Consider the following 23,200-nt stretch of genomic DNA (forward strand, 5'->3'; position numbering starts at 1 on the left):
TTGTCCTAACTGGCTTTCGTATGGATGGGAAGAATGGGAGCTTTCATTTTTCCTTCCTCGAGTTTTTTTGAGAATCAGTTTGTCGCACTTCTGAACCTTGGTTCAGAAGAGTTCCACTGATACGTGGACCCAGTCAGTCTCCCCGTCCTCCTCTTCAGCTCCACTCAGACAAGCTCCAGGTACCCCAGGATGGGGAAGCCAACTCGGGGTAGCCCCAGTAAAGGTCAGGAAACCAGGATCTGGGTCCCGTGTGGTCAGCCACACCCGGGAAGTGTCCACTTCTCCCTCCCTCTGACCATTCAGGAAATGTTCCCGGGGTCCGACGTCTGGGTATTAGCCCCAGTCCTGCTCCTAACTGGCTGTGTGGCCTCAGGGAAGTCATTTCTCCCTGCTTTGTCTTATTCTTTCGCAAAAGGAGGCACTGAGAGTCGGGATGGGTTTCCTGGGTACCGCAAGCCCGCCATGCTGAACCCTGTTACAAAGACTCTCAGCTCCTCACTCCTAATGGGTTGTGTTCACTGAAAACAAGTAGGTGCTCAGGGCGCCTCCCTCCGCTGGAAAACGGTTAAGGTTTCTCCCCGTGTTTATTTCACTCCCGTTATTGTCTGGGGGGGCGGCAGAACCCCACCCTCCGAGTGTGACTTTGGTGAAACTTTCCAAATCGATCAGACGAAGGGTCTCTGTCTGTGGAAGGCTCTCCGCTCCAGGTGAGGTGTGTGCTCTTCACCAGGGTCTCTGACGGCCCCACCCCCTTGTCTTGGCACTACTGAGGGACTGGGACAGGGAACCTGGTGCCAAGGCGTGGGCACAGCGTGAACACGAGGCCCGAACTTCCCCCCCCCAAGAGGCACCTGCTCCCCTCTGTCTAGTTAACCCGTCCATGTGCCACGCTTTCCCTTATTTAACTTGGAGCACGGCAGCTTCTCCATCAGGACGGTCCCTGCAGAGCCCTCTGGTTTTGGGTTCAGGGCAGTGGCTGCTGCCTCCTCCTCCTGCTCGTGCAGGGAGGCATTACGCTCTCCCCACATGGCGCTGAGCAGGACCACGCTCGGCCCTGGGAAGGTCTGGGAGCTTGGCTTCCATGGTTGCCCCCTGGAGTCACGAACTCAACCCTTGGATAGCAGCGCCCGCCGTGGCATCTAGAGAGGTGCGGGGTGTGGTCGGTGGGGCGACTTGACTCTTGAGACCGTCGGCCTGCAGCCCCTTGTGCATGAGGTCTTCTGGGTGATGGCCTGGCCGTGTGCCCACGGCGTAGGGGAAGGGTGGCAGCAAGCCCAGGGCCTGGGCCGAGAGCTGGCCTGCATCCCTCGCAGCAGCAGGATGGGCCCCGGGAGGCGGAGGTGAGTCACAGGCATCCAGGCCGGGAAGCTGTCCTCATTCGTTTTAATCCCTGCCCGATGTATCTGTGAGGCTGTTCTGTTATTTTCCTGGGAAAATGCCCCAAATGAAGAAAATAGCAATGACACAGAGAAAACTTTCCCTGAGCCTGGAATGTGATTATTAATCCTATGATTTCCAGATGGAATCCATTCATCTGGAGAAGCAGAGGAGCTTGGCAGGAAGCAGCAAACGCAGAACGCTCGTAGCAGCCTGAGCTCCACCGTCTGCTCAAATAAAGGGCGCAGCGCACCAGGGAACGGGCCCAGCTTTGCGGCTGTTTTTAGTGATCGAGGCCCTGGGAACCAATAAGCGATTGAACTTGGCCACTTAGAGAATTTCTTTTTCTAAGGATGGAAATAGACATCCAAGTACAATTGCTCGTGTTTGATGTGGAGAAGTCAGAATTCTATTCTCGTATTTTATGTTTTTTTTTAAAGTCGCAATTTGAATTTTTTCCTGTGATGGAAAATGCTAAACACAGATTAACATTCCTGACAAAGGGCCGCCTAGCAGTGAGAAGGACTCTGCCTCACACGCCCGCGGACTGAACTGCCCTGAGGGTCCGGCGGGGCTGCTGGCTGTGGGTCCCGCCCCAGCGCCCGCCCGACTGCCCTGGGCTCTGCTCCCCGGCTCTGCTCCCCAGCTGCGAGGAGGGCAGCCATGCTTCCCTCGGCCTCTCTCTGGTCCACAAGCTGATCCTCTGTGCCGGATGCTGGAGAGACAAAAGCAGGAGATTTGCTGTGATCTTTGTCACTCTCGATATTTGGACACTTTGATTAAACTGCCTCAGGAAAGGCCCCTTCCCAGCTGGGGTGCGTGTAGCTCAGTGGTAGAGCACGTGCTTAGCATGCATGAGGTCCTCGGTTCAATTCCCAGTACCTCCATTAATAATAATAATAATGAATTAATAAGGCTAATTACCTCCCCCCCAAAAAAACCAAGGGTAATATATATAAAGAAAGCCCCCTACACAGATCGATATTCATTTAACTAACATCTATGGAATTAGTCTTCCTGCTCTACAGCCAAATACTGGTCTAGATGTTGGTGTGAATAAGCTGTAAAAGGCTCCCACCCCGCAGTGACCTCACCTTCTGGAGGGAGAACACGGACAGTCAGTGAGTAAACAAAGAAAAGGGATCACTTCAAATGTCAGTCGCCAGTCATGCTGTGAAGGAACCTTCACAAGCGGAACATGACGGAGAACACCTGGGGGGCACGCTGGGCAGGCAGTCAGGAAGAGCTCTGTGAGGTCACATCTGAACTGCGGTTAGAATTCTATCCTATTCCTTCAGAGAAAAAGCCGGGCCTATCAAGAGCCAGGTAGGTGTTTCGGGCAGAGAAGTGCAAAGGTCCTGAGGCAGGAGTGAAGGGCCAGGTCAGGCCAGGGAGGGTGGAAGGAAGGGTGAGCAGCAGAGGGAGGCTGCAGAAGCCAGCCCACACCTGGTCCTTAGGTGGTGGGCTAGTTCACGTCTAGGTTTATTTGAGTTTTAATCAGCTTTATTGAAATACAGTCAACATACAATAAAATTCACTGATTTTAAGTGTACAACTTGATGGCTTTGCTACGTGTGTCAGGTTGTGTAAGTGCCACCATGATGGTGACACTGCACATTCACACCCCCTTGAAAAGTGCCTCCAGCCCCTCTGCAGCCCCTCCCAGCCCTGGTCCCACGTGACCCCTGGTGTCTGCTTCCTGTCAGCACAGTTCTGCCTTTTCTGAAGGATCACGTAAACAGAGTCACAGAGCGCAAACGTGGCTCCCGCTGCCGCTGCCCCGCCCCATGGCGCCCTGGCCCCCGGCCTGCGGTCTGCGCCTTGTGGCGCGTTCCACCAAGCCTGGGCGACGATGTGGGTGTTGCTTTCTCTCTTCTCTTCTTTTCAGGTTGGTCCTTCGTCTCTGGTCTGCAGGGTTTCTCACAAGAGGTGTGTTGACATTTCTTCGTTGCTCTGTATGAAGTATCCTTCTTTTGTCTGCGTGTTTTAGAGTTTTCCTTTATTTCTCCTTCCCACCAATTTGATGATAATGTGTCTTGGTCTAATTTTCTTAGACTTATTCTGCTTGAGGTTTGTTGAGCTTCTGGGATCTCTGGGCTAATAGTTTTCATCAGGTTCGGAAGACGTGCAGCCCCTTTGGGGTGAGTTTCACCCTCCCCTGGGCCAGCCCTCCCCTCCAGTCTCATGTTCAGCCCCGTCGGTCAGCAACCCCCAAGCCCACCCCCACGTTGGGCACCTGCCGCTGACTCCTGTAGCCCCCGGACACTTACCCCTTTCCTCTCCCATCGGGCCCAGGTGTATCTGACGAGATTGTCCTGCAACTTCCCACCCCGGTGGCCAGTCTGGCAGCCCGGAGAGGGGCGGAGGCCGTCCTAAAGGGACCCCGCTGCCTTACTGGGGAGACCTGCACAGTGTCCTTCCAGATGACAGGGTGCTAGCTCTTCCCAGGGAGGGAGAGCCACCTCTGCAGGTTATGAAGTTTCAGAACAGTCTGGGGAGGCAAAACCCCCAGGGCATCCACCAGACACCCCATCCCGTGTCAGAGCTTTCCCAGCCAGGGCCTGATCTTGGCCCCAGGACCCGGACCTTGGCCCCTGTAGAACGGTAACTTGGTATCCAGCATCCTTCCAAGGTGACCGATGAGGACTTTATTTTATAAAGGAGCTCAGGGACATTAACGTAGTCGATGTGCTTCAGTCCACTGCAGTTACCTTTTTTGTTACTTCTCTTTTTTTTTTTTTTACATTTTTATTGATTCATAATCATTTTACAGTGTTGTGTCAAATTCCAGTGTTCAGTACAATCTTTCAGTCATACTGTTACTTCTCTTTTTGATCCTCAAAGCATCCTTACTATGATCAGAGGGAGCTCCTCCAAGTTGGCTAATGAATCCTCTGATGCAACCCTAGAATCTTTGATCGCCTCCTTGCATCCTCGCATTGGCAAGATGCTCCAGGATCATCCAGTACGTTTTCTGCCCCAAATCAGAAATCAGTCATTTTTCCTAAGAGGCGGTGGGGTTATTTTACTGGGAAATGGCGCATGGGACAACAGCCGGGGTGTGAGGGGCACTCATCACTCCTGGACCCGCGCAGCCCAAGAGAAAGACGGGCAACTTCACGGCAGCACTAGCCACACAGGCTCCCAGCACCTGGAATGTGGCTGCTGCACCTGAGGAATGGAATTTCAAACTTTACCTGGTTAAAATTTTCTGATTGTGGTAAAATGTACATAACGTAAAATTTACCACTGTAACCATTTTTAAGTGCACAGTTCAGCAACATTAGGCACATTCACGTTGTTGTGTGACCACCCCCACCATCTGTTCTCAGAACTTTCTCATCTTCCCAAACTGAAACTCTGTCCCCATTGAAAATAACTCCCCATTTCACCACCCCAACCCCGGCTTCCGGCAACTGCCTTTCTGCTTTCCTTCTGGGCGAATCTGACTACTCCATGCACCTCAGATAAGTTAAATCAATCAATGTTTGTTCTTTAAAAAAAAATACCTTCATTGTGGTCTGGTTCCTGTATAGTAAACTGCACATATTTCAGATGTACAATTCTGATGAATCTTGATAGATGTCTACAGTGAGACCACCACCACAATCAAGATAGCTGACACTTCCATCACTCCCCAAGAGGCGCAATTTTTGAACTCCCAATTTATCCCTTCCTACCCCCTTTGCTCCCTAGTAACCATAAGTTTGTTCTCTGTGAGTCTGTTTCTGTTTTATAGATAAGTTCATTTGTGTCCCATTTTTTTTTAAGATTCCACATATAAGTGATATCATATGGCATTTTTCTTTCTCCTTCTGGCTTACTTCACATAGAATGACAATCTCCAGACCCATCCATGTTGCTGCAAATGGCATTATTTTATTCTTTTTTATGGCTGAGTAGTATTCCATTGTATATAAATACCACATCTTCTTTACCCAGTCATCTGTTGATGACATTAAGGTTGTTTCCATGTCTTGGCTATTTGTAAATGGTGCTGCTGTGAACATTGGGGTGCACGTGTCTTTTTTTAATTTTTTATTTATTTTTAAATTTTTTTGGTGGGGGAGGTAATTTGATTTTTTTTAATTTATTTTTAATGGAGGTACTAGGGATTGAACCCAGGATCTCGTGCATGCTAAGTACGCACTCTACCACTGAGCTATACCGTCCTCCTAATGTGTCTTTTTGAATTATTATTTTTTTCCAGATATATGCCCAGGAGTGGGATTGCTGGATCATACGGTAAGTCTATTTTTAGTTTTTTAAGGAATCTCCATAATGCTTTCCTTAATGGCTGCATCAACTTACATTCCCACCAGCAGTGTAGGAGGGTTCCTTTTTCTCCACACCCTCTACAGCATTTATCGTTTGTGGACTTTTGAATGATGGCCATTCTGACTGGTGTGAGGTGATACCTCCTGCAGTTTTGATTTGCATTTCTCTGACAATTAGTGGTGTTGAGCATCTTTTCATGTGCCTGTTGCCCATCCGTATGTCTTCTTTGGAGAAATGTCTATTTAGGTCTTCAGCCCATTTTTTGATTGGGTTGCTTGTTTTTTGATATTAAAGTCTACGAGCCATTGGTATATTTTGGAAATTGGTCCCTTGTCAGTCGCATCACTTGCAAAGATTTTCTCCCATTCTGTAGGTTGTCTCTTTGTTTTGTTGATGGTATCCTTAGCAAACAATGTTTGTTCTTTTGTGTCTGCCTATTTCACTCAGCATAATGTCTTCAAGGTTCATCCATGTTGCAGCAGGTGTCAGAATTTCATTCCTTTCTAAGGCTGAATAATATCGATGGACACTTGGGTTGCTTCCACCTTTTGGCTGTTGTGCACAATGCTGCTGTGAACCTTGGTGTACAAATATTTGTTCAAGTGTTTAATTTTAACTAATTTAAATTTAAATATGCACACGTGTCCAGTGGCTACCATATTGGACAGTTCTAGACCTTTTCAGTGGACAGAGCTAAGAAATACATTTTAGAAGAAAAAATTATATTAATTCATACTATTTCCCATTCAAATACAGTCGTACAGGTTTGTCCATTTCTTGTTTTACCTCTTACCTTCTTATTTCTTCTCTCGAGCTAGAAATATTGGTTTGTAATATTACCATATTACTTATTTGCCTTACTGCATTTCATATAATTCCAGAACAGCAATGTCAATATTATTACAAAAACCAGGATTACTGCAAAGAAGTTAAGGTTTCTTTGCAGCTCTTTTTGCCCTTAGGATTTAGTCTACTACGTATGCACAACCCAACTGTTGAGTATCAAACTCACCCAAAATGATCGTTTTCTGTCTGGTTAAGCCCCCGACCTGGCATATAGTTGGGTGGTTTTTTGCTTTTGTTGTTGTTGTGTTTTTTTCATTTTGTTTCCAACTTTGAGGAGGGTTTTTTTTCTGTTTGATTTATTTTTGGTTTTATAATTATGCAGTTCTATAGCCAAATGTACAAGCACATTTAGAGAAACCTGATTTCTATTCCTCACCCTCCTGCCCCTGGTTGGTAAGCACTTTAATGTTACTTTTTAATGTAAGGAAATTAGCATGCTCTTACTGCTCCCACCCCATCTGATAAAAGAATATACACACCATTCTGCACCTAGGTTTTCCCCCAACAGTATGTTCTGGAGATCACGTAGGCGTACCTCTCACAGCTGTCCTGTGTGCAGCTGTGCACGGCCTCCTGGCCAGTTCCTGCTGGTGGACGTTGGGCTCCTCTCCGTCTTTTGGTGCCCTTCTCTTCTTTATGAGAAAGTGCACTAATCACTAACATGGACTGGCCCAGAGAAGCAAAGCTGGTAAGCAAGAAGCCCCAGAATTTGGGTAGGGCAGGGAGAGAACAATTTCTCCTAGAAAAACGGTCACAGGCTGACATGGCGACCCAGCTCTGTTCAAGTCCACACCTGGGCACCACAGCCAGCAATGAAGGCAGAGATGCCCCGTGTACCACGGACAAGCCCCCAGTTCTCCTGGGCACCATGGCCGGTGATGGAGGCAGAGATGCCCTGGTGTCACCCGGACAAGCCCCCAGTTCTCCTGGGCACCACAGCCGGTGATGGAGGCAGAGATGCCCTGGTGTCACCCGGACAAGTCCCCAGTTCTCAGGTATGCTGCCCTTGCAGCAACACTTGCGGGCTCTGACGATCGCCACCCCAGGATAAAACGAAAGGAATTCTAGGCCTCACTGTGGCATTAGGAGCCAGTGGCCAAAGCCAGTGAGTGGCCGGCAGGGCCGGCGGCCTTGCAGGTGGCATGCAGGCGGGGTGCTGGGAGGAGCGGGGCTCTGCGAGGGCGGGGAGACCCCGACTCACTCTTGCGTCCAGGGTCAGCACTGAGCGCAGTGGCGAGAGGGACCTTTCCTCACGCCCTCAGATCCCCGCCGCAAACACACCCCAGGGGCCAGGAGACTGGAGAGAGAGCACGATGAGAGAATAGGCGGAGGTGTGACGGGCCACGCGGGGCCTCGGGCAGGGGGCTCGGGGGCTCGGGGAGGCGTGCAGCAAGCTCAGTTCAGCTCCAGCCCAGCTTGGCATATGGCGTCAGAGCTCTCATCTTGAAAAGGGATGAGAGACGTCGCGATTTCACGTGCACGCTCCTGTTTTTAAAACTGGCAACTAACCGAACTTCAACCGGCTTGGGCCAAACCAGGGGAGGCAGCCTGGCGGGGCGTCCGGGCCACCGAGCAGCGCTGATCTCCGCCCCGGCTGGTGGCCCAGGTGCCCCAGGTGCCCCCGCGCCCCTCGGCTCGCAGCCTGGGCCTCGGCCAGCGCGCGGGTCCCGGTCGACGACCCCTGGCACAGCGCGCCCCCTCCCGCGCTCGCGGCGCACCTGCCGCCTCGGCCACACTGCGCCTGCGCGCCGGGGACGCCGGACCGAGCCATCGCCCGGGCGGGGGAGCGCGGACACCCCCGCCGCGGTGGGGCCGTCCGTTGCCATGGCGCCGCCCGCTCCCAACCGCGCCGCTCGGCTCGGCTCGGCTCGGACGGGACCGCGGCGCGTCCGCTGAGAGGTGGGTCCGTTGGCCCGGAGCCCGGGGCTGGGCTCGGGGCTTTGGCCGCCCCCAGGCGCGAATCAACCGCTCATCGTGCGAGTTCTGCCCGAGAAGTAACCGCTAGTGCGGCGCGGCCCGGCTGGTTTCAGGGACCCCCGGGGTTGGGGCCCTGCCGCCGGCCCTGCGCGGACGACGCGGTGTGCTCAGAGCGCGTGTAGGAAACCCTGGAGCAGAGCTCAGGGTCGGCCCGGCTGGGGAGAAGAGGGACCCCGAGGGTCCGGGCGGAGCAAAGCAGGGGCGCAAGTCCTAATTCCGAAGTCGTCTGCATTTGGCTTTTCGTGGTGCATCTGTTTCTGGAGACCTCTATTTTTCTGTTTTCCATAAACTTATACCCCTTTTATCTGCTCGCGTTTCTGTATCTAGCACATTCCTTGAGCATCTGCTCTGCGCCAAGTACCGAACCAGGCGACGAGCCGGCCTGCGCTGGTACCCACAGTTCAGAGCATCCCCTGGTAGACGTTCTCTGCAGTCAGATGCCGTGTAAACCTACAGGTACAGCTGAAGGGGTGGTTATAAAGCCAGCGTCGGTAGTCACACCCAAGTCCAGAAACAGAACCTTGTCAGCACCTGGAAAGTCAGCCCAGCCCACACAGACCCTCCCCGTGACCAAAGGCTAACTTTTGTGATTCTAATTTCCTTGGTTGAAACAATATGCTTCATCTGGTTTTAACCCTTATATAGGAATAATACTATGTTCTTTTCTTAATTTTTGAAATAATCCCAAATTTACATAAAAATTGCAAGTTCAGCATAAAAAACTTCTGGAGCATTTGAGAATAGGTTACCTACCTGGTGGCCTGTCACCTCCAAATACTTCCGAGTGTGTTCCCCACCCCCCGGGCCGTTCTCCAGCAGCACCACAGCACGGCCGTCAGCGTCAGGACAGTAACACGGATGGGCCTCGAGGTCTAAGACTCAGGCTCCATGCAGCCTGTTTGGCCAGGTGACCCCACAGAGGCACAGAAACAAAATGACCCAGGCTGGGGTCCCACACTGCGCTGAGTTGTCGTGTTTCTTTAGTCTCCCTCGGTCCAGAACATTCCTCAGGCTTTCCTGGCCTTTGTGACCCTCTCACCTTTGAAAGTCACAGGCCAGTTACTTTGCAGGGAGCCCCATCCGTTCGGGGGTGTCTGGTGTCTCCTCATGACCAGGTTACTACATCTTTGTCAGGAAAGTCCCAGGAGTGACGCTGTGTGTCACTCGGCTCCTCACATCCTCCAGGGGGCTCACAGTGGCCCTTCTCACCCATTACCAACAATACTTGCTTTGATCACGTGATCACGGTGGTGTCTGCTGGCGTCTCCACGGGGAAGTCACGTTTCCCTTTGTGGCTGACAAGGGTTTGGTTGGGAGGTGCTTTGAAGCTGTGCAGCTCTGTCGTCCCTCCCAGGCTTGAGCTGCTGGCCTCGCCGTGGACACCACCCCACGCTGCCTGGGCCCCGATGCCCGACGTGGGACTGCCTCCCTCCTACTCAGGCTCGGACATCCCGTCTGGGCCGTGGTGGAACCCGGGTTCCCCTGACCTCCTAGGGCGGAAAGGGGAAGAAGAGCTGTGTGTGTGTGTCCATCTCCCCCCCGCAGCTGTGTTTGCGCCGCTCCCATGGCTGCCCAGAGCAGGAGAGGCTCATTGGTCCGCGTCAGCGCACGGCGCCTGCAGCCTGAGTCACGGCCTCCTGCTGCGGAGGCCAAGGGCTGATCCCTGACTTCCTGCTGTTATGAACAGTGCTCTGTGAGGTCTTCTTTTCCTGGGATTGGGGGAGGTCATTAGGTTTCTTTATTTATTTACTATTTATTTTAATGGAGGTGCTGGGCGTTGAACCCAGGACCTCGTGTATTCTCGGCACGTGCCTGTCCTGAGCTACACCCTTCCCCTCAGTCAGATCCCCTTGCAGCTCCTGGTGTTTGTGTGTTAGGAGCTCAGTTGTGTCTCCTCAGAAAAAAGGGTACATGGAAGTCCTAACCCCCAGCATGGCAGAACGTGACCTCATCTGGAAGCTGGTTCACTGGAGACGCAGTTAGTTAAGAAGACGTCACACGGCGGGTAGTGGGCCCAGATCCAGCACACAGGGGTCTTTATATGGGGGGGAGGATTTGGATGCAGACACAGAGAGGATGTCACATGGACTAGAGTCATGCTGCCATGAGCCAGGGAACCACCAGGGTTGGGGAGAGGTCCGGGGCAGCATCTTCCCTCCCCCAGATGGAGCTGGCACCTCGGCTGCAGATCGCTGGCCTGTAGGGCGCAGAGGTGGCACTTTGCATGGTTCTGAGACCCTGTTTGTGATACGCGGTTCTGGCGGTGCCAGGACTCATGTCCAGCACCTGAGGGTTCCTGTCGGGTAAACACCTAGGGGAGCAGCTGCAGAGTCAGAGGGTGTGGTAGACGGAACCGCGGCCCCAGGGACGTCTGTGTCCTGACACCTGGGACACACCTGTGAGTGTGGGTTCCAGGCAGCGGGGGATGTAGGTGCTCAACCAGCCGACTCTGAGATGGGGAGGGTCCCCTGGGTTCTCCGGGCCCAGTGCAGCCGCGGAAGAGGAAGGCACCAGGAAGGCCCTGGACGTGGCTGGCTGTGAAGTTGGCAGGATGGGTCCTCTGGGACCTGGAAACGGCAGGAAAACAGATTCCCCCCAACCCAGAGGCCCCAGAGAGGGGCACAGCCCTGCTGACCCCCAATGAGACTCACTTCAGACCACTGACCTCCAGAACCGTGAGACAGTAACCTTGCACGAAGTCACCGAGTCCTGGTAATTCCTGCGGCGGCAGCAGGACACTGGTCCGGGGCGCGTGCGGCTCTGACTTTGCTAGGAGATGCCAAACCCTCTTCACAGCCCTGCCCCGGTCTCCTCTCCTGCCCTTGGTGTGTGGCCGGCCGACCCTGCTGCATCATGGCCCGCCTGCACTCGGAGGATCGGACTTGTGTCACCGTGTGACGCCTGCGTGATACCAGTTTATTGTGGCGGATGTGCATTTCCCTAATTACAAATGAGGCTGGGCAACTTTTTTGGGTTTATTACCAAGACATAGTTCACCATGCAACCAGGACCCTGTTTAGAGTTAAAGGGAACACTGTTGATAACGCCAGGAAAACAGGCCCGAGTCAGGGTGTGCTGACAGGGCACGTGTGGCGGCCCTGCTCACTGGACACGGACCGTCCTTGACGGTGACCAGCCCGCTTGAGTCCCACCACGTGGCTGGCTGTCAGGCTGTCCGTCTTCTTTATTGGTTTGTGGGCATTCCTTATGTGTCTGGAAGGTGATCTTAGGAAATTTGGGAAACACATTTTGGGAAATGCGTTACATTTATCTTCTAATTTGTAGCTTTTCTTTAACTCTCCTTAGGGTTCCCCTGAATGACAGTTTTCAGTTTAAATGTATGTGACTGCCAGCTTCTCCGCTTGGGGCTTCATGGTCTTGGTGTCTCATTTCAGAAACCCTGAAGTCATGGTGCCCCCTTCTCTGCAGTAGTTTTGTCCTCACTTGTGAGTCTTTTGTCCTCGTGGGACTGACTTCCGGGGCGGGTGCCCCACCTCTTGGCATGATGATGGAGATGTGCGTTCCTTGCCCAGTGCTGGCACACGTGCACACGCACACACACATGCACACACACACATGCACAGCCCTGTCGGATTTTGGTGGGGGCTTTAGTGAATCTTTGGAGCAATTTGGAGAGAACTGGCATCTTGGCAACATGGAGTCTCCAGTACTTAAACATGCACCTCTCCATTTACTTACTTATATTGGCTTTATTCCTTTTTTGGACTTTTATTATGGACAATTTCAAACTCACGAAAGTAGGAAAATGGTCAGACGGATGCGCAGGCACCCGCCACCCCCTCGCTAGCTCCTTCTAGTTCTCAGCTGATGCGTTTTGGAGAAAACCCAGGTGTCACATTTCACCTGTGAACACGGTAGTGTACAGTTCTAACAGGTAGTGGCTTGTTTTCAGCAGAACCACGAAACCGCTAGCAACCCCAACAAAACTAACATTAATTTTGTAATAAAACCTAACACCAGGTGGTGTTCACTTTCCCATATTATCTCAGAAGTGCCTTTTACAGCCTCTTGCGTGACCCCGGATCCAGACAAGGACCTCCCCCGCCCTCCTCGCCGGTGGTTGGCTTGTCTCTTAAGGCTTTAAAATTTAAGACTGCCCTTCCCCCTCCCTTTCTCCCCCGTGACAGCCATTGGTTGAAGAAGCTGGTCCATCTGCTGCGTTTCCTTTTTACTTAGGTGCCGTGTGCCGTCACCGAGCAGGGCTCCCGCAATCTCCCGTCAGGCAGGGGTCCCTTAGGTGCTTTGCTGTGTGCATTCGCCGGGACCTCCGACTCGCTGAGGTAATTGCAAGAGATAAGTTTTCCAAGTCTTACCGTCTCATGTTTGTCCTGATAAATGAGAGAATCACTGATTTTCACCATTGAATTTATATGTAGTAACATTACTAAATTGTCTCAATAATAGTAACAATTTACCTTCTAATCTGTATTCTTTGCATGTACAGTCGTGTTAATATGAAAATGACGACTGTCTTCCCCTTCTATCCTCACGCCTTTTCTTTCATTTTTCTTGTTGTTTTTCTTTTTTCAATATTCTTTTTTTAGTTGAAGTACAGTCAATTACAACATGTCAACTTCTGCTGCACAGCACACTGTCCTGGTCATGATATACAAACACATATTCATTTTCATATTCTTTTTCATTAAAGGTTATTGCAAGATACTGAATATGGTTCCCTGTGCTCTACAGAAGAAATCTGGTTTTTTCTCTATTTTTGTATGTAGTAGTTAATGTTCGCAAATCGCGAACTCCCAGTTTTATCCCTTCCCACTTCCCTTTGCCCCCTGGTAACCATGAGATGGTGAACTCTGCCAGCAAGTCTGTTCCTGTTTGCAGATGAGCTCGCAGTGCCCTCTCTGCCTTCCTGGTTGTTCTGGTCGGGCAGCCCCAGGGACGCGGAGTGGCGGTGGTTTCAGACGGCACCCCCGTTTTGTTCTCCCTCTTAAAGGCAACACCTCCAGTGTTTACGACTGAGCACAGCGTGCCCGGGGACTGCGGTGGCGCGAGGCCTCTGCCCTCTGCGGCTGGCGAGGCCGCGTCCCTGGGCTCGTGGTGCCCGAGTCCGCTCGGACTCCCAACAGCCTGACCTGCGGAGAGCAGAGGCGGGCTGAGGGCGGGCAAAGTGACCCGGGCACCCCTTTGGAAGATAAGCCGGACAGTTCACAGGTGTCCGGCAGTGTCCACCCCAGACCTGCGCCCTCAGACCAGCAGAGGAACGGAGCGTTCTGTTGCCCGGGGGCCCGCATCTCCAGGGGATTCCAGGAGGCGCTGGCGCGTGGGCAGGTCTGTCAGGACAGTGGAGTCTCTACCTGCTGAGGGGCCCACACACCCTTCCATGTGCCCTGTGAGTTGGAAACTTGTCATAATAACACGGAGACCTTTGGTGCACTCAGGAATTACGTAGAGGTGGTCACACGCTGGGAACAACTTCACTTCTAGTGCCAGTCTGCTGAGTCTTTGTAAAGCGCAGGCGGAATGCTGAACTTCAGCAGCGCCAGTCCTGCGTCGGCTGGGCTGAGGGGGCCACTCCCTGCGGCCTGCTCCCGGGTGAGCAGGGCTGGCCTCCGGCGCAAGGGGGCGTCCCGTCCGCGTGCCGCAGGGCCGGCCGCCGCGCTTCGCCTCAGGTTTTGTGTGCTGAGGGTGAGGCTGGGCTGGAGCTCCCTTCGTCTGTTTTCGCCATCAGGCTCTGGTAACAGACACCACCGAGCCCACGATCTGCGCCGGGGAGTGGACCTTCGGTGTCTCCCCCTGGAAGGATGTGTGTGAAAGGGGGCCTTGGAGCCTAGAGTTTCTGGGTGGGAATGTATTTGACCGTTGAATGAATTTCCTTTGTGCCTATGGGAATTTTCAAGTTTTCTATTTTTTGTTCTTTGCAGTTTTTTCGAGGTGGGAGATAGGGTGATTTATTTTACTGGACATGCCGGGGGTTGAACTCAGGACCTTGTGCGTGCTGAGCGTGTGCTCTGCTGCCGAGCTGCACCCTCCCCACTACTGTTTGTTCTAGAAGCAGCTTTGGTTATAATATTTTTCTGATGATTTGTCCGTTGTCTAGACTTCCGAATGCGTTGCTGTAAGGCTGCTTGCGCATCTTCAAAACACCTGGCGTCTGCAGTGTCCGCAGTTACAGGCCCTTTGCTCCGACGGGGTGATCGGCTCCTTCTCTTTTCGTTTACCAGCTTCATTAGAGGTTTGTCGATTGTATAAATCTTTTAAAAGGACAGACTCTTGGCTTTGAGGAACACCTCTGTCACGTGTTTGCTCTTTGCATTAATTTCTAATCTAATTTTCTTCCGTCTACTTCCTTTGGGTTTATACTGGAGCTCTTTTCACAGCTCCTTGAATTAGGTGCTCAGCACCTTAGGTTCTAGTCTGTCTCCTCCTGGCGTGCGTGTTTAGGATTACAGGTTTGCTCTGTGCTAACTCGGCTGCACTCAGTTTGTTACATGATGTTTTCAGTGCAACTCAGTTCAAAACATTTTCTAATTTCCACTATGATTTTTCCTTTGATCCACAGGTTACTTAGAAGTGAGTTCTTTACTTCACAAAAATAAGATGAACTTGTAGTTCTCTATTTTCCCTTCCGGTTCTGTTGAGGTAGCATTGCCGTACAGCACCGTACAGCCTTAAGGTGCACAGCGCGATGATCTGACCTATGAACATCAGGAAACGATGATCACTATAAATTTAATGAACATCCAGCATCTCATACAGACACATCCAATTGCCTTCATCCAATTCCCCGCCCCCGTAACCCCAGTGTGACCTCTTTCTATGAACTTGTTTGTTTGTGAGTGTGACTGACTTGAAGTCCCAGGTTAGCTCCTGTTGTACAACAGAGTAATTCCACACTTCTGTGCATTTCAAAGTGACCACCACGGAGAGTCCGCTTAGGACACGGCACCGCACAGGGAGATCACGGAGCCACTGCACGTCTCGGGCGGGGGCCTCGTTTACTCTGCACCTGGAGGTTTGCACCTGTCAGTGCCTCTCACCCTCTGCTTTGCTCCCCCGACCCCCGGCAGCCACCTGTTTGTTCTCTGCATCTATGACTCTGTTTCTGTTTTATTTTGTTTGCTCTTTTGTTTTGTTTTTTAGATTCTACATAGAAGAGAAATCACATAGCATTTCTCTGTCTGACTTTACTTAGCATGAGACCCTCTAGGTCCATCCATATTTTTGCCAATGACGAGATTTCATTCTTTTCTATGGCTGAGTAGTATTCTGTTATGTGTACACCGCATCTTCTTTATCCAGTCGTCTGTTGACGGGCACTTAGGTTGCTTCCATATCTTGACTGTTGTGAATAATGCTGCAGTGAACGTAGGGGTACAAATATCTTTTCAAATGGCTTTGCATTTTCTTTGGATATATGCCCAGGAGTGGAATTGCTGGATCGTATGATAGTCCTCTTTTTACTTTTTTGAGGAACCTCCGTACTGTCTTCCACAGCGGCTGCACCCGTGCACATCCCCACCAGCAGTGCCCGAGGGCTCCCTTCCCTCCACATCCTCACCAGCATTTATCTGTGGTCTTCTTGGTGATGGCCGTTCTGACAGGTGCGAGGTGGTGTTTCCTTGTGCTGTGACTTGCATTTCTCTGAGCAGGGATGTTGAGCATCTTTCCACGTGCCTGCTGGCCGTCTGTGTGTCTTCTTGGAAAATATCTGTTCAGACCCTCTGCCCACTTTTTAACTGGGCTGTTCAGGTTTTGAATGTTGAGCTGTATGAGTCCATGTATTTGGGGTGTTAACCCCTCATCGGATGTGCTGTTTGCAAAAACCTTCTCACATTCAGCCGGCGGCCTGTTTGTTTTGCTGTTTCCTTCTCTGCGCCCAAGCGTTTCAGTTTGATGTCGGCCCATTTGTTTGTTTTTGCTTCTGTCTCCCTTGCTTTTGGAGACGAATCCAAAAAAATATTACCGAGACATGTCAAAGAGTTTACTACCTCTGTTGCCTTCGAGAAGTTCTATCATTTCAGGCCTTACGGTGAAGTCTTTAACTTGCTCTGAGCCTGTCTTAGGGCGTGCTGTAAGAGAGTAGTCCAGTCTGACTCTTCTGCAGGTAGCTGTCCAGCTTTCCCAACGCCCAGCGCTCACTGCACAGGCTGCCTTTTCCCCGCTGTACTTCCTGCCTCCTTTATTTCGGGTTATAACCCACACGCGTGTAGGTTTATTTCTGGGCCCTCTGTTCTGTTGCATGGCTGTGTGTCTGGCTTTGGTTGATTTACAGATATTGGAACATCCTTGGACGGCTGGGGTGACCCCCTGGATCGCGGGGTGTGGGCCTTCCGATGTGCTGCTGGGTTCAGTTTGCTGGCATTTTGTTGAGGATTTCTGCGTCTCTGTCCATCAGCAATACTGGCGTGTCATTTCCCTTTTTGACACGTCTCAGTCTGGCTTTGGTATCAGGGTGGTGCTGACCTCGTGGGACGGGTTTGGAAGTGCTCCTTGCTCTGCAAGTTTTGGGAATAGCTTGAGAAGGGAAGGGTCAAAATCCTGTCTAAACGTTTGGCAGAAGTCTCCTCTCAAGCCGTCTGGCCCTGGACTTCTGTTTATTGGTAGGTTTTCAAATTAATTGTCTCAGGTAATCTCTTAGGGTCCTTTGTGCTTCTGTGGCGTCAGCTGTAACTTACTTTCGCATCTGCTCTTCTAGATTCGGGCCGTCTTCTCCTTTCCTTGGTGAGTCTGGCCAAAGGCCCATCGATTTTGCTTCTCTCTTCAAAGAGCCTGCTCTTAGCTTCGTTGACCTTTCCTGCTCTTTCCGGCCTCTGTTTCGTTGTTCCTGCTCTGATCTTCATGGTCTCTTCCTTCCGCTCGCCGTGGGTTTTGTTTGCTCTTCTTTGTCTCGCTCGCTTTAGGCGTGAGGTCAGGGTGTGTGTCCGAGACGTTTCCTCAGGCAGGGTTGTATCGCCATAGTCATCCCTTTTAGAACTGCTTTGCTGCGTCCCAGAGACGGTGGATCATTTGCTTTTCATTTCCATTTATCTCCAGGTATGTTTAAGATTTTTCTTGGACTTCAGTGATTCATTGGTTGTTTACCAGCATATTTTGCAGTTACTTTTCCTTGTAGTTAATTTCTAGTCTCATGGCGCTGTGGTCACAAAAGGTCCCTGATATGATTTCAACTTCCTTAAATTTACTGAGACTCGGTTTGTGGCCTAGAATGTGGTCTGTCCTGGACACGGTGGCATGTGCCCTGGAAGAGGATGTGTATCGTGCTGGGTTTGGATGAAACGCTCTGTATGGATCTACTAAGTTCCCTTGGTCCAGCATGTTTCCTTGCTGCTTTTCTGTCTGGGTGGTCTGTCCACTGACTTGCGTGGGGGCTGAGGTCCCGCTGTGACTGCTGCTGCCTGTGTCCCCTTTACGTCTGGGATGCTGGCTCGTGCTCTGGGTGCTCCTATGCTGGGCCTGTACGTTTACAACTGCTATATCTTCTTCTTTGATTACGTGATGTTCTTCTTTATCTCTTGTCACAGTCTTTGTTTTAAAGTCCATTTTGTCTGATGTAAGCATTGCTACCCCAGCTTCTTTTGATCTCGTGTGCGTGGAGTACCTTTTCGCATCCCCTCACTTGCAGTCTGTGTCTGTCTTTAGATCTACTGCGAGTCTCCTGCAGGCAGCACACATTCAGGTCTCGCTTTTGGAACCACTTGGACACTGTGTGTTTTGGTTGGAACGTTCAGTCCATTTGCTTTCAAAGTAATTATTCACAGATACGTACTTTTGCCGTGTTAATTGCCTGGGGGCTGCTTTGCCGTTCCTTTTCTGCTCCTTTCTTCCCTGCTCTCTCCGCTTGTGATCTGAGGACTGTCTCTAGGGTTACGACTGGACTCCTCGTTCTTTTGTGTGTGTGCCTTTTACGGAGGTTTGGTTTGTGGTTATCGTGAGGTTTACGTATGGCCGTGGATGTATCTGTGCCGATCTCCTAGGCTCACCCTCATTTCAGCCACCCTGCATTTTTGCCCCCCAACACCACGTTTTCTGGTTCTGAACCCTTGTTTCACTTCTCTCTGTTGTGCGTCCCGCACGGCTTCCCGCGGAGACGGGTGGCCGCGCCGCCTCGCCTTTGAGCTGCCGCGCTGGCTTCAGGGGCGGTTGACCTGCCGCCTTTACTGTGTGTTTGCCTTTAGCAGTGGGGTTTTTCCTTTTGTAGTTTTCATGCTTCTGGTTTTGGCCTTTTCTTTTTTGTTTAGAGAAGTCCCTTTAACGTTTCTGCGAAGCTGGTTTGGCAGTGCTGAACTCTCTCAGCTTTTGCTTTTGCTTCCTCCGTCGAATCGGAGCGGAAGCCTTGCCAGACGGAGTGTCCTGGTCGCAGGCGTCCCCTGTCTGAGTTTAAAGGTAGTGCGCCCCTCCCTTCGGCCGACAGCTTTGTGGGAGTTCCCTTGTGCGTGACTTCTTTCTTTCCCGTTGCTGCTTTTAATATTCTCTCTTTGTCTTTAATTTTTGCCGTTTCAGTTACGGTGTGTCGTGGTGTGGTTCTCTTTGGGTTCATCCTATTTGGGACTCGTGTGATTCCGGGACCTGGATGTCCGTTTCCTCCCCCAGGTTAGGGAGTTTTTCAACTTTCATGTCTTCAGGGATGTTCCTTGCCCCTCTCTCCTCTCCTTCTGGGACCCCATAATGCGAATGCTAGTGTGCTGGATGTTGTCACAGAGGCCTCTTAAACTGTCCTCATTTCTTTTTATTCTTCTTTCTGTTCAACCTCACTGACGTCCACTCCTCTGTCTTCTGGTTCGCCGGCCCATTCCTCTGTGTCACCAATCTGCTGGTGATTCCTTCTTGCGTGTTTTTTAATTTCAGTTCCTCATCTCAGTTTGTTTCTTCTTTGTATTTTCTCTGTGTTAGACTCTTGTAGCCTCGCGCTGTGCTCACCCAGTCTTCTCCCAGGTCCTCTGAGCATCTTTACAGCCACAGCCTTGAGCCCTTTATCCAGTAGGTTGCACATCCCCTCCACTTCGTTCTTCCCTGGGGTTTTATCTTGTTGCCTCATATTCCTGTGTTGTCTTATTTTGCCTAATTTGCTGTTTTTACTCCTATGTACTCGGAGGTTGGTTGCACTTCCAAAGCTTGGAGACGAGGCCTTTAATAGGAGTCCTTTTACGTCACCAGCACTTCCCCTGTGGTCACCAGAGCTGTATGCTCCAGGGGTGTCCCTGCATGGCTGTGTGGGTCCTTCTGTTGTGGTGGGTGACTATGTGGGTGATCTGGTAGGTGTGGCAGCCCCCTGGTCTGGTTGGTTGCCAGGCCCAGCCTTGTGAGGAGGCTCTGGTCGCTTGTGGGTGAGGCTGGGTCACTTGGCACCTGGTTGCAGAGGCCCGGATAGTCCCAGGGCTAGTTTTGGCCCACTGGTGGGCAAAGCTGGGTTCCAGGGTGAGTGGCTGCAGGGCCTGGTTGTCCAGGAGCTAGCATCAGGCCACTGGTGGATGGTGCTGGTTCCTGACATGGTTGGCTGCAGGATCTGGGGTGTCCCTCCCAAACTGGTGTCAGCCTGCTTGTTAGTGGGGCCAGGGCAGCTAGCTGAGGGGTCCAAGGTGTCTTGGAGCTGGTGTTGGCCTGTTGGTGGGCAGGGCCAGGGCACAGGGGTGTCTGGGGCCTGGTGTCCACCTGCTGGTGGGCAGGCTGGGTCCTTACGCAGCAGGCTGTGGGGCTGTGGTGGTCCTGGGCTGGCGCCTGCCCTCTGGACAACAGGGCTGGGGCCTACCTGCGGGTGGGCGACGCTGGGTCCTTGGGTCTCCCCTTGCAGGCCTGGGGGTCCAGGAACCAGTGTAAGTCCACTGGTGAGCAGAGCTGAGGCCCAGGGCTCCTGGGGTGCCTGCCCACTGGTGTACAGGATCAGGCACTGGGCCCTCAGGTGGACAGAGCCAGGTTCTGGGGCTGCTGTGTGCTCTGGGGGTCTTAAGGCAGCCGGCCTTCTGGTGGGTGGGACTGTGCCCCCTGCCCAGCTGCCGATCAGCCTGAGGCGTCCCCGTGCTAGTGCCGACAGGCTGCTGGGCGGGGCCGGGCCCCGGCGCTGACTGGTAGAGGAGGACTCCACAGTGACACCTGCCAGCACCAGTGTCCACGTGGCAGAACGAGCTCCCAAAAATGTCTGCCCCCATGTCTGTGTCCCCAGGGTGACCACTAATCTCCTCCTGCATCTCCAGGAGGCTCCCCTTGACCAGCACGTGGGTCTGACCCAGGCTGCTCTCAAGTTACTGCTGCTGCCGTGGGCCCTGGAGCAGGGGAGTCTGTGTGCGCTGTGAAGTGGAGCCTCTGTTCCCCCGGCCCTCTGGGTCTCCTGGACGTAAGCCGTGCTGGCCTTCAAGCCAGATGTGCTGGTGGTTCACCCTCCCAGCGCAGGACCCCTAGACGGGGGAGCCTGAAGTGGGGCTCAGACCCCTGGCTCCTGGGGGAGCTTCTGTAGTTGTGCTTGTGCTGCGGTGGTGGGTCGCCCCCCAGGTGTGGTCCTGACTTCACCACGTCTCACCCTCCTACCTGTCTCGTTGAGGCTCCTTCTCTGTCTTCAGTGGGAGAAGATCTTTCCTGCTAAGCTTCTGGTCCTTCTCGTCAGTCTGGCTCTGTGAATCGTGAGGGCCTTGGCGCCGTTGGGGGCGGTGAGCTCAGGGCCTCCCTACTCCGCCACCCCAGCCGCATCCTCGCTGTTTCTGATTCGGGCTGATTGATTTGGTCAGAGATCAGACGTGTGGGAGTTTAGTCCTTGGATACGTATTGAGTCCTGCTTTGGGACCAGTAGATCATTTTTCTAAATATCCTGCGTGTGGTTTAAGGGCGCTTAGAGCCCTGTGCTTGTTTATATTCTGCGTGCGCCTGCAGGGCTCAGGCTGCTAATGGTGCTGCTTGAACGTATGGCATCGATGACTCAGGGTGTCTGGCTTTGCGTCGGTTCCCGAGAGAGTCAGGCCAGCCTTTCCCGCTGAAGTCTGTGCCTCGGACCTTCCCGCTGGTCTGCCGGCCTTTGCTCCGTCTACTCTGCGCGCTGACTCCCGGGTGCAAGGCTGCCGTGTCTTCCCGGTGACCGAGCGCGTGGTCCCAGCGCGGCCTCCGCTGCCGCGCCTGCTTTTCCCTGAAGTATTTCTGTCTGTTTCTAGACAACTGCACTAGCTTCCTAGTTACAGTTTCTATAGTGTGTCTTTTTCTGACTTTCAAAATGCAGTGCTTCTGTGCGTTATTGTTGTAGAATTCTCTTTTAAATGGAAAAAAGTTAGCTTTTTGTTGTGTTTGGTTTTTCAATCCAGTTTGGTAAGGTGGTTTTCTTTAGCCTGGTCACTTACATATTTGTATTCTTGCCTTCACTTAGGTTTCAACCTGATAATTTCTTATTGTCAGTTCTTCAAGTTTCTTAAGATAATTAAAATAGATTCTTCCCAGCATTTCAGGTCATTTTCACGCTGGCCAGGCAATTCCCAAAACAGGTTCCAGCTGCTTCTTAAGCATGTTTTAGCAAATCCCAGTCTGATCGTGTTTCACCTGCACGTCAGGGCCGCCTGGGTCCCAGCCCGCCAGCTCGTGTGACGCACGTGGGGCTTCGGGGACACTCCGCTTATCCTTGCACTCCCTGCCTTCTGCGTTGTTCACGCTGTTTCTTCTTCCATTTGCTCATCTCTGTGGACTCACGTACTGAAAAAAACAGGGCCCTTCCCCTGTCGCTTAAAGGAGGGCTTGAGGTGGATCCGAGGCCACCTGCCTGGACCTGCTGCCCTTAACCAGATGTCCAGGCTGTGGTTTGATGTGGTCGTTTTAAACAGAGCTGTGTGTGTGAGGTTCCACCTCTCGTCTGACTGTCAGTCACACTGCTGTGCATGTGACGCGACGAGCACGTGAACCCACTGGTGCGGGGCGTCTTCCGAGTGCCCCACCGTTTGCAGGCTGGGGGGCTGGCAGGTGTTTTCAGGTGGGGGGAACATTGTTGGTATTTTACAAGCTGCCTTAAAATTTTGCCTGTCAGAACTTCAGTGCATAACTGTTTCTTCGCAGCGTTTGAAAAATAAATTAGTGACATCGATTTATTAATTATCAAGGAAACATTAGGCTTTAGAAATATTTTTCAGAGAATTACGTGGAAGCAATTGCTAAATTAAGCAATGGAAACAAACTCATCTACGATTTTATCACCTTGCACGTAGTGCCAGTGTTCAATGTGAACACTGCGTGCCAAGCTCTACACAGGCAAGCTCCCAGCTTTTCCGAAAGGATAATCAAAGCACAGTGAAGACTCTGACATTCCCTAAGAACTGTTCTGAGCTGCGCCCGTGCGTGTGTTCTGCTGAGGTAACAGCACGCTGCCATGTACGCGCTGTAACACGCACACAGGTTAAACGTGCGTTTGGATGAGTCCGACGGTTGTGTTCGCCTGTGTAACCACCACCCGAGACAAGGCAGCGTTTCCATCCTCCTGTGGCCGCCTCCACCCCCATTCCCACCGTCCGGTTTCTGTCGTCATCTGTCTGTACCAGGTTGCACGACTTTTTGACTGAAATAGGGCTGGTGTACAGTGTTGTGCTAGGTTCGTGCACAGCATGGTGATTCGGTCGTACACATGCAGGTATATGTTCTTTTCATATTCTTTTCCACTGTGGTCTGTGACAGGACACTGAGTGCAGCTCCCCGTGCTGTGCAGTGGGACCTTGTCGGTCTGTTTTCTGTACAGCAGTTACTGCCTGCAAATCCCAGGCTCCTGCCCTGCCCTCCCCCACTGCACGGG

General features: G+C 52.1%; 1 protein-coding gene and 1 long non-coding RNA gene across 9 annotated transcripts in view; one reads left to right on the forward strand and one right to left on the reverse strand.

Moving 5' to 3' along the window:
* Positions 1–1,763: 1,763 nt before the first annotated feature.
* Positions 1,764–2,600, reverse strand: LOC140701006 (uncharacterized). Its single transcript, XR_012079784.1, has 2 exons — positions 2,472–2,600; positions 1,764–2,092 (listed from the first exon to the last, which is right to left on the reverse strand). It is a non-coding gene; the product is annotated as an uncharacterized lncRNA (long non-coding RNA).
* Positions 2,601–8,340: 5,740 nt separating this feature from the next.
* Positions 8,341–23,200, forward strand: part of CFAP74 (cilia and flagella associated protein 74) — a 63,753-nt gene continuing 48,893 nt past the window's right edge. For 2 of the 8 annotated variants that reach the window (XM_072975597.1, XM_072975602.1), the window contains exons 1-2: positions 8,515–8,934; positions 12,676–12,779. The gene's annotated coding sequence lies outside the window, so the exon portion shown is untranslated. Of the gene's footprint in view, positions 8,401–8,513; positions 8,935–12,675; positions 12,780–23,200 lie in introns of those variants that run through there. The other 6 variants (XM_072975600.1, XM_072975604.1, XM_072975598.1 and 3 more) reach the window with 5 other exon arrangements.

The sequence above is a fragment of the Vicugna pacos genome, chromosome 13, assembly GCF_048564905.1.
Source record: "Vicugna pacos chromosome 13, VicPac4, whole genome shotgun sequence".
NCBI lineage: Eukaryota > Metazoa > Chordata > Mammalia > Artiodactyla > Camelidae > Vicugna > Vicugna pacos.